This window comes from Macadamia integrifolia, unplaced genomic scaffold (genome assembly GCF_013358625.1).
Source record: "Macadamia integrifolia cultivar HAES 741 unplaced genomic scaffold, SCU_Mint_v3 scaffold750, whole genome shotgun sequence".
Lineage (NCBI taxonomy): Eukaryota > Viridiplantae > Streptophyta > Magnoliopsida > Proteales > Proteaceae > Macadamia > Macadamia integrifolia.
In genome coordinates, this window is record NW_024870531.1 from 119,425 (window position 1) to 128,990 (window position 9,566).

At 37.7% G+C, this 9,566-nt stretch overlaps 2 long non-coding RNA genes across 2 annotated transcripts; both read left to right on the plus strand.

The window, feature by feature from the left end:
* Positions 1-1,024: 1,024 nt before the first annotated feature.
* Positions 1,025-5,007, plus strand: LOC122069889. The gene is made up of 2 exons (XR_006137582.1): positions 1,025-1,162; positions 2,000-5,007. It is a non-coding gene; the product is annotated as an uncharacterized LOC122069889 (long non-coding RNA).
* A 1,227-nt stretch (positions 5,008-6,234) lies between these two features.
* LOC122069880 lies at positions 6,235-9,251 on the plus strand. The gene is made up of 3 exons (XR_006137577.1): positions 6,235-6,631; positions 6,761-6,900; positions 8,811-9,251. It is a non-coding gene; the product is annotated as an uncharacterized LOC122069880 (long non-coding RNA).
* The last annotated feature ends 315 nt before the right edge of the window (positions 9,252-9,566 follow it).

Genomic DNA, 9,566 nt, shown 5'->3' on the forward strand with positions numbered 1-9,566 from the left:
AACAATTTAGAGCTAATCTTGCATAAACCAGAGATCAAAGACTAATACGACTGTAGTGTCATATATCTTCAACCCCTTACAACTTCATCATACAAGAAATAAATAATATACATTAGCAAACATCCTAACTTAGCTCAATCATGGAAATGTACTTCAGCAAAAATCCTAACCTAGCTCAATCATGGAATTCTTTCAAGGCTTCCATCATAACACCTCTCACAATGTTCCAGCACTTATTGTAAAATGCTAAAGTAAAACCATCTCACTAGGGCCAAGTCACATTTCTTACCTCATTGTGCTCAAATCTTCTTCAGTAAATTTTCTGACTCATTGTTCCCCATCAATAGTGGCAAGCTAAGAAATTTCAACTTCCAAATGGCATGAATAGATCTCAGAAAATGATCCTCTAGCTATAGAACCTTTTAGTAGATTGGGGGCTCCATTTTCTTTGACATTAGAAGCAAGCTATCCTCAGTCTCCTCTCATTGTATTGATTTGTAACACCCTGAAATTGGAAGCAGCTGAACTCAGTGCTAGGACCTAGCTGGCATAGGAAGATAGGCTGCCTTGTTGTAGTGGATCCATTTGTACAGTAGGAAGAGAGAGAAGTTTGGCAATCCTCTAGTTGGGAAGAGGTGTAAAATGGTCAAAATAGGAGTGGATCAGTCCTACATTGGGTGGACTCAAGAACCCAAATGTTAGGACAGCAAATGAGCTAAAATGGGCAAACTAGCAGGTTACCCAGCTACCAACCAATGGCATAATGCAGGAAATTTTGTTTTTCTTGTGTGGGGCCCACATCCCTATATCCCTGAGCCTTGCACTTACTATGTAGGGGTCCTAATGCTGACCAAATCCAACCTAATAGGTCAGTATTTGGCGGGGTCCATCAATGAGAATTTAATTTTAATTAGTTTTAATTTTATGTTTCTAAAAAGCAGTTTTAAGAAGTAATTTTGGAGTGTTTTAAGTAATTCAGCTAAATGGCCGTAGGACCCTTTTGGGCTGAATTATAATAGAAAGAACCAGCCACTGTCCACTGTTCACTTTCTTACTGCACAATTCAGTGAACAGCAAAGGGAAAGGAGAAGGAAGAAAAGAAAGAAAGGAAGAAGGTTGCGCATCTGGCTGTTGTACCTACTGCTTTATCTGCAGAATTAAGGTAAGAAAACTGCTCTTTAATGGCTGAATAGTTGGTGAATTTAGTTAGGTTAGGGGTTTCAATGGTTTAGGAGATTGCAGCTCCTATGGACTGAATTCAGTCTCTGTAGCTGAATCCCTAAATTTAGTAGGGGTTCAAGGATGTAATTTAAAGTAAATCCATCACTGCAAACCTAAAACAAAGGGCTTTTGCTGTTCATGAGGAATTCATGCAAATTGGGACTAAATTGAGGTAGTATATTGGTAAAATTCTGCAGAAAAAGTGTAGGCAGAATTTTATAATTTTCAGATTTTAAAAATTGAGAAGTATTGGTCTAAATTCTTCCCTAAAACCTATTGTTAAGCTTGATTGGTGTTGGGATTTAAGTACTACTACTGTATACCTAGCAATCCGACCCTAATTGAGTGGCTAATCTTGGGGAAAATGAATTCAGCCATTCAACCTAACCTATTATGTTCAATTATGAATTTTATTTAAATTAGGACAATATAAGTACATCCCTGCAGCCCATTATTGGACTTATTTGGAGGTGGAACTTGACCGGGATTACTATATTTCAGTCAATTAAGGTTAATTGAAGGTTAATTAAATGATGAATTAAAGGGAAATTTGTTAGAGATATTAATTATGTTTCGCTAAGGGTAGTTTAGTAATTTATCGTATTATGTATGTTTATTTTTTCCCTTTTCTCTTCCTCACGGAGGTATATGTAATTCTTCTAAATATATTAGTGAAGCAATATATTTGGTGTTAGTGAGATGTTACTCACAACATACCATCGCCTCCTCTCCTTCTATAACACCCTAAATCTCACCTCTTTACATTAACTATGAACAGGAAAGAGTAATAGGCTGGAGAAGCCAACACTACTTTGGCTAGCAGCAGTGGAATGATAGAAATGGAAGAATGACCCAACATGCACTTGTGCATTCTGTAAACAGTGTTGGAGGAATCAGCAAGAAAAGTGGGACATCAAGAAGATATTTTACCTTTAATAAGGATTGGTAATGATACATGATTGAACAGACTTAAAGGAGGACAAGTCTAGCTCAACTGGCTAGAGAGTTCTAGGCATGATAGGCAAGCCTATCGATTGGACAAAATAGCCAGAATTGATTGAAATGGGTCCCACTCTTTGAATTTGACATGTAGACCTATTTCAGAGAGGTTTTACTTTGCTTATCCACTAATCAATTCTTTGCCAAAGCTAGCAAATGTTTCTTCTGTCTGACATCTCTTGAATACTTAGGGCACATCATTTCTAAGCAAGGAGTGCAACCTGATCCAGTAAAAATTTCAGTGATGCTTGAATGGCCCGAGCATAAAATCTGAAGCAACTGAGAGGGTTCTTGGGGCTTACTGGCTACTACAGGAAATTCATCAAACAACATGCCAATATTGCTACTCCACTTACTGAATTACTCAAGAAGGACTTATTCAAGTGGACATCAGCCACCCAACATAGTTTTGAAGCACTTTAAGTTTGCCATGACTTCAGCCCTAGTACTTGCCTTTCCCAATTTTTTGAAGACATTTAAAGTTGTGCAATCACATGAGAAACGCTTCTACTTATGTTAGGGAACTGTATGTCCTTACTCAGGCAATCCAAAAATGGCGACACTACTTGTTGGCAGGAAGTTTGTCATTAGAACATATCACAAGAGCCTAAAGCATCTTTTAACTCAGGTAGTTCAAATGCCTGAGCAACACCAATTTCTTAGCAAACTACTGGGATTCACATAATCAATCGTCTACAAGCCCGGAAAGGAGAATGTAACTGCTGATGCCCTCTCCAGATTACCAATAACCGATCAAATGACACTATTTACTTCTGATTCTAGCTTAGTTTCAAATGCTACTGACTTGGATGGTACTCTTCTAGTTTTGTCCTCGCCTCTCTTTAACATTGTGGAGTTGATTCAACAGGAAAATGATCAAGATCCAGAGTTACGAACTCTGCATAACCAATGGCTAGCTGGTTCTCTTTCCCCTTTTGAATATAAGGTAGTGAATAACATTTTATTTTTTCAAGGGAAGGTACAAATTTGAGCTCTCAGTCGACCTTAAAAGAAATTATTTTGAAGGAATTTCATGATTCCATCTTAGGCGGTCACGTGAGTGTGGGGAGGACTTACATACGATTAGCGTCAACTTCTTTTGGCCTGCAATGCAAGTGGATGTGGCTACTTATGTTAAACAGTGCCTGCATTGCCAAAAAACTAAATACGACACTACGAAACCAAATGGATTCATTATGCTGTTACCTATCCATACTAGCATATGGGATGATATTTCCTTGGATTTTGTTACAGGTCTACCATTATCGAAGGGATTTACTGTGATATTGGTTGTTGTGGACAGATTATCAAAGTATGGGCACTTTGGATGCTTACCTACACACTTCACTACTATAACAGTAGCAGAGCTTTTTACAAACATGATCATCAAGCTTCATGGATTACCTAAATCCATTGTCTCTGATAGATATCCAGTATTCACCAGTAAATTTTGGCATCACATATTCAATCTGAGTGGGACTACTTTGAAAATGAGTCTAGCCTACCATCCTCAAACTGATGGGCAAACTGAGGTTCTAAATAGAACACTGGAATAATATCTCAGATCTTTTACTCAGGACAATCCCAAGAGATGGACTACCCTTCTACCATGGGCTGAACTATGGTATAACACATCTTTTCACTCTGGTGCTGGTATGACTCAATTCAAGGCCCTAAATGGCAGAGATCCTTCTACCATGGCTGATTATATTGATAGCAGTTGTAATGTGGAAGCCATTGATCACGAATTAGGATCACGAACTGCACTTCTGGCTCAGCTTAAGGAGAACCTTTACAAAGCTCAATTATGAATGCAAGTTCAAGCGAATCAGCATAGAAGAGATGTTAAACTTCCCATGTTGGGTCTTTGTCAAGTTACACCCACATAGGCAACAATGTCTGGCTGGAAGACTTCACAACAAACTTAGCAAATGATATTATGGACCTTACCAAATCCTCCATAAAATTAGTTCAGTTGCTTACAAGTTGGATTTGCCTCCCACGAGCAAAATTCAACCTGTTTTTCACATTTCCTTGCTCAAACCTTACCATAGCCCTATGCCCCTTGCACCTATGTTACCATTACCTGCTTTGTCTTGCCAGAACAAGCCTCTCATCTCTCCTTTGGCCATCCTAAACAGCAGAACCATTTATAAATAGGGAGCCATAATCCCTCAGGTGTTAGTCCAATGGGATGGCCTGGCAGTTGAAGATGCCTCTCGGGAAGCCTTATCAGACATGAAGGAGCTATTGCCAAGTCTCAACCTTGAGGACAAGGTGTTTTTTGAAGGGGTGCATGATGATATACCAGCCACAGTCAATTTGAAGAAGAGGCAGTAAGGCAACAGATGGAAGAATTGTTTGGATCTGATGATACAGAATAGAGTGATGACATAATGGGAGAGCTATTGCCAAGTGTCAACCTTGAGGACAAGGTGTTTTTTGAAGGGGTGCGTGATGATATACCAGCCACAGTCAATTTGAAGAAGAGGCAGTAAGGCAACAAATGGAAGAATTGGTTGGATCTGATGATACAGAACAGAGTGATGACATAATGGGAGAGCATGTGCATAAGAGAAGGGCCAGTAGGGTTAGGGGGAAGCCTACGTGGACAAATGACTTTTTCCTCAGTCATCTAGAAGGGGCTTAAAGGGAATAAAGTCTGTTAATGAGGTGATACACTGCTGAGTGTAGTTGGATTAGGTAAGGGGGAATCGACTGAGATTTATAAATACCAGACCACCCACTTGTAAAAAGGCATTAATAACAAAGTTTTGTTTTTCTGCATTAATTCTGTTTTTTCTTCCGCTTTCTTCTTCTTTTTTTTGTCCATTTTCTGGTGAAGTACCCTAGTTGTATCAATCCCACTACAGAAATTATAGACATAAGGATCTCTCTCTTTTAATATATATTTGGGACAATTACTATCATTCCTTTACGTTTAGCATATATTTACTATAACTCCCTTACCTTAAACTTTTTTTATTGATACTTCCCTGCTTTTGAACTTTTCCATCTCTCTCTCCCTTGCTCTTTCTGAATACTTAAGTTACATCTCCTTTTCATCAGCTATCAAATTCCTTTTTGGAAGATACTTGTTGTTTCATAGCAAATCCAACAAATCCATCATTTGAATAATATAATCCTCTAAAATAAAAACCCAAACTTATGAATATGAGCCAGAAATAAATAGATCAAGCTTCAAAGCCCAGAGTGCGAGTGTGCACATCTATTTTTCAGCTTGCTTTCTTCGCATGAGTGCCTGGCACGGTGCCCCTAGCTATCATGCCTCTCCTATTTCTTATCATTTTCTCTATCATACTTCTCTTTCTTCTTCTTCCTCTTCAACCCCGCACCACTCCCTTTCCTCCCTCACCCTACCTCTGCCCTTGTCCTGCAACCCTGCCCCACCTTCCCTGTCCTCCATCAATTTCATCCAAACTCAATTTTTAATTTGCATTGTGCAAAGGCTTTGTTCTCTTAGATCTCAAACCTGATTGCGTAAGAAATCCCTAAAAAATAAAAGAATTCCATTTTACATCATCCCATCCGAATCTCTACATGCTTTGGACTATGAATTTTCCAATTTGGCTTTGTTCCTTGATACCATGAATTTTCCCATTTGTTTAATTATAAAAGGCTTCCATTGTATCGTGTAAGGGATCAAATCCAAATCCATTTACGATATTCAACCCAACAAAATAAAAAGATCAGAACTTAGAACTGAGCAATGCTTCTAATTGACAATATAGATTTGCATTAAAAAAATTAAAAAATGGCGACGAGGGTTCCGACATTGTCAATCAATCTTGGTTGAACAAGTGTATCGTGTTCGGTGATTGTTAAATTTTTAACATTTTTTCCGAGGCTCTGTTTGTTTCAACGTAAAATGTTCCAAAAAACAAAATTTATAGTAAAATAAAAATTTCCACTGTTTGTTTTGCACCCGGTAAAATTTGTTTTAAGGAAAATTTTACAAAGACCCATTCATTTCCTGGAAAAGGCTTTGATAAATTTTACGTCTCATTTCCCCATAAAATGTTCCCTGAGATTTGTCGGTAAACTTATCATATTTCATACTCGATAAATTCGATAAAAAATCGATGCGAGTCCTAGCCTTCTTCCCCGCTGTTTTTCCAATCCCCTTCTTCCCCGTTTTTCTCCCTTCTCTGCTTGTTCTTGCCAAGATCATCAATTGTAACTCCTAACCTTGTTATGGCAAAGCTGTAAGGTCTTCGTGGCCATTGGTGAGTCTCATAAACATCACGTCCAAAGCAACAAGAACGGAAGGGGCGAGGATCGATCGTCGGCTCTTTTTGTTCTTCATTATCATCTTTGTTGAGGCACGATATACTCTGATGAAACTCTAAATTCCGAAGTGGCATAGCTAGCTCTGAGGTTTCAACGTCAGGTTTGTCATTGCATTTTTATATATTTCTGCAATGGTTCTTTGATTCATAGGCTCTAAAGGAGAGATAGGGTCAGTGCCTTTCATTTTCTTCAATAGTTCAATTATAATTGACTTTTTTCCCATTGCCAGAAACCCTAGCGGGCAGTGGCTACTCTCCCTCTCCAACACACTAGGGTAGAGCCATTTTCTCTCCCTCTCTGCAGTTCTGGGACTCTGTTACTTACAGAAACATTGACTCTCCTTTCCAACTGAAAGAGGAGTTTTCCAAGGTATGCTATTCTTCTTTTTTCGGCAATTTATAGGGTTTCTTGAAACAAATGGATTTCCCCTTTGTTAAGGCATGGAAAAGGATCTTTCTGATAAGTTTATTATTCTCTTTACGATGGAAATTGGCAAGAGCTCAGAATAGCTCTGAATGCCATAGTGACTACAAAATTAAGAAGTGAAAGGAATTTATAATATAACGGATGATACCATCCTTCAGAGTTATACACAAAGAAAAATGTTAGGCACATGTCTATCAGAATAGCTTGAATCGTTCAAGCAAGAAAATATAGGCATAAGATAAATCTGCACAAGTATTTTCCTTCCCTAAAGTTCCTCTTTTTTTGTTGCACTATTCCCTTGCTTGGATAAAGAAGGATTTTACCTGGTTCAAATGCTTAGCAAAATAATCTGGAATATGCATATGGGTACATATCCATGAGAGAGGTGTTAACCAAAATATTTTCTCTTGTTTTCTTTAGGAAGCAATTCTGAGAAGAGAGGGAGGAGAGACATCTCTGCATGTCTTTGAACCTCTTACTCTTTTTCCCACTTCATTTACCAATGGAATTTAAGCCATTTTTTAATGGGTTTGGGAAATATGTGTGATGTACCTAAGAAAAAGTTTGTAGTTTGGGCCCTTTAGTCAATTCACTTACCAATTTACTAATAATATCTCATATTTTGAATGGCTTTATATTTAAAACACATTTCTACGCATCATGATCGGGCTTCTAGATTGTGCTTTGATTGATCTTTAGGATATTTGATGATAAGTGTTAGGGTGATATCTTGCATATATGCAAATCATAGAATTTTCATCTAATTTTCCTTTCCCTACTTTTAACCATTAGAGTATGGATCCATATGAGTATATGGATCATCTTTATTAGCTTTAGCCTATGCAATCATAGGCCTTGATTTTTTTTTTCCCTTTTAAGATTTGGAGAAAGCTTTCCATATGGATTGAGGTTAGATGATTGCCTGTATCATCTTTATTAGCTTTAGCCTATGCAGCACAAAAACTGATTGCTTTGACCATGTAGTTATAATGAATTTCAAAGTTTGTGTCCAATGTGGGTGTCTGTTGTGGGAAAGTGTGGTGCCATTGATTTTCTCAACAACATGGAAACAATGGCTAGTTTCACATCTAGCAAGGTTGCAACGCAACCTGGCATGAGAGCCAAATAGCTATTTCCAATCTTGAGCACCAAAGGGATCAAAACACCCTGAATTGTTCAAGTGAGAAATGGCAATTATAGAACTTTACTCAACATGGCAATATCCCAACTACGTCAACTACACAAACAATGATCTGCCAATCCACTATATCTAGGTTCAGATCTGACCTTTGTATCATAGTATTTTCTTTTTTCCTCCTTTTCTTTACCCCAAAAGACTACCCGTGTATCAGAGTTTTTCACGTCAGAAAGGCAATCTAATTTTTCATTAGATCATGTAGGATGTGGATGTTAGCTGCATTTTTAAATTTCTCATCTAAGTACTTTGGACTACTGATACAAGAATCCAAATAAATGGGTTATGGGTCCAACCCTTTCGGGATCATGTTACTATTACATAATTGTGATGTTTTGTGACTTGTAATTGTAGAAGGGAAGGCCTGGGAATGTTTTAGGATCACCATGGGCTGGTCTTGTTTTATGAGGTTCATATTTATTATTCTTCTCCTTTAAATTCTTTCTTCTTCTTCTTCTTTTATTTTATTTATTTTATTTTATTTTTTATGAATTCCTTCTACTCTTTATCACCAGCTTAATTGGTCTTTTGTTTTTTATTGTAAAAGAAAATTATATCGAGTGGAATGTCTAATACTCCATTGTTTATTTTAAGGTGGTTGCTTGTTAATAAATTTGGAGTTTGTGAAATTAATTTTCTTTGAGAAAATTTTGTGCAGTGCTACCTTTCTTTCTCTCTTTAACCTCTTTAGAAACTGGATATCAAACACAATCCACAACTGCAGCTATGTGACCTGACGCTGAACTAATTATGACTGTGGTCATGTTCAATAAAAATTCAAGCAAATTGGTGGAACAATGATTTGGACGGAGGAGTTGCTCTGCAAATTAACAATATGGATTTGGCAATTGGATGGCATGAACCATATATTCAAGAGTTTTGTAGACTCATGGGGCTAATATAAAGATGTTGGTGATGGTATCCATATATCCGATGGTTGTCGTAATTCAATAGAATTGATTTTGATGTGTCCAATTACGTAGGGGAGCTATCCAAGTGTTGATCAGCCTTTGTGAATTTAGACAATGATTAATAATATTTGCTGATTTGTCTGATATGTAACATATTTATGATATATGTGATTGTGTTGTTGACCCAATGGGAGTTGTGCTTGTACCATTTCCAGCAATGTCCTATCTGAAGCTCCGGCTGAGAAGAAGGTATCAACAGTGGAGTTGCCAAGATTGTCGCTAGAGTACCCATTGGCATGCCCTGAGCACCAGTGTACATTACGTGGTCTAGACCCCACATAGACGAATCTAGTGGCAGCAGCAGCATCATTAGCAAAGCGGGACGGAGTTTATATTTTTCTTTTTACTAATTGAATTTTTGTACCACATCATAGATTAGGCCTAGTTCCCCATACGGGGACATCCTCGACAACAATGCTTCTTCACTTACTCCAGAACCCATC